This window comes from Octodon degus, unplaced genomic scaffold (genome assembly GCF_000260255.1).
Source record: "Octodon degus isolate 3935 unplaced genomic scaffold, OctDeg1.0 scaffold00008, whole genome shotgun sequence".
NCBI lineage: Eukaryota > Metazoa > Chordata > Mammalia > Rodentia > Octodontidae > Octodon > Octodon degus.
In genome coordinates, this window is record NW_004524584.1 from 14,045,316 (window position 1) to 14,046,693 (window position 1,378).

At 42.4% G+C, this 1,378-nt stretch overlaps 1 protein-coding gene across 1 annotated transcript in view; it reads right to left on the bottom strand.

Annotated features, from left to right (window-relative positions):
• Prkar2a (protein kinase cAMP-dependent type II regulatory subunit alpha) overlaps positions 1-1,378 on the bottom strand; it is a 107,774-nt gene that overhangs the window by 4,173 nt on the left and 102,223 nt on the right. The gene's annotated exons all lie outside the window — the stretch shown is intronic.

Sequence of the window (1,378 nt, forward strand, 5' to 3'; positions counted from 1 at the left end):
CCCTACTCTTTATTTTTATTTGATTTTATTATTTTTATTTTTATTTATTTTTTGTGCTACCGGGAATTGAACTCAGGACCCTGTGCTTGCCAGGCAAACACTTATTCTACTGAGCTATCTCCTGGCCCTTACTCTTTTTTTTTTTTCTCTCTCTCTATTTTTAGAAACAGTTAAGTAAACATTTTATAATCCACTACACTGTGTTTAATATCTACAGTTTCTTTCTTTTTTTTTAAAGTAACCTATCCTGCTGAGCTAAGTAGTAGCTTGAGTAAAAAGTAAGATGGGACCCTGGGGATGTAGTTCAGTGGCACAGCACCTGCCTGGCAAGCACAAGCTCCTGAGTTCAATTCCCCATACAAAAAGAAAATTTATTAGTAAGAATTAGTCTCAATCTCTAAGAACCACTTTATGTCACAGGCAAAAAGGTAACTGTCTACTTGTTCTAAAGATTAAGTTTGGGGCCGGGGAGATGGCTCGGTGGAATAAGCGCTTCCCTGACAAGCACAAGGGCCTGAGTTCAATCCCCAGCTCTGCAAAAAATAAATAAATAAATGTTAAGTTTACTAGTTCAGGAGTGGCAAGATAGCTCAGTGGTTTAAGCACCTGTTTAGGCAAGCGTAGGGACTGGGGTTCAATCCCCAGAACCAGATGCCATGCTGGCCTCGCCTTTGGGTATGCTGAGACAGCCACTCAGTTTGGAAGTGGTGATCCATGCCTATAATCCCAAACTGGGGAGGCTGAAACAGGAGGATCACTATGAGTATGAGCTGCGAAGTGAGACCCTGTACCAAATACATTAACAACAACAACAAAAAAAGGGTAAAAAAAAAATAGCTTAGGAGCTCACAAGGTTTGACCTTTCTTCCTTCCATGCTCTACAGTGACCTGTGAGCTCTAAAGCTGGTTGGTTCCATGGCTGCAGACGTTTCTTGGCAATTCTACAGCAGCAGCAGGATTGCTCAGTGGACATTCTTGTCCACTGAGTCCCTTCTCTGGGACAGTGCTTCTAACACTCTCATATACATATATCAACTCTCCTATAACCCAAATTTACCTACAAGGCAGATTCTGACTCAGCAGGTCTGGGATAGAGCCCACAGCTCAGCCTTTTTTGTTTTTGCTTTTTGACACAGGGTCTCACTATGTAATCCAGGCTGGCTTTGAACTCATGGTGACCTTCCTGCCTCAGCCTCCAAGTGTTGAGATTACATGTATGCACCACCATGCCCCTTTTAACAAATCCTTCAATTCCCAGGTGCCATTCTGTGACAGATGCCACTCACATAACACTCTAACATATGACAGGAAGTGTCATGAACATTTAATAAACATAGAGGTGGCACATGCCTATCACTGCATTCAGGAGGCTGAAGCA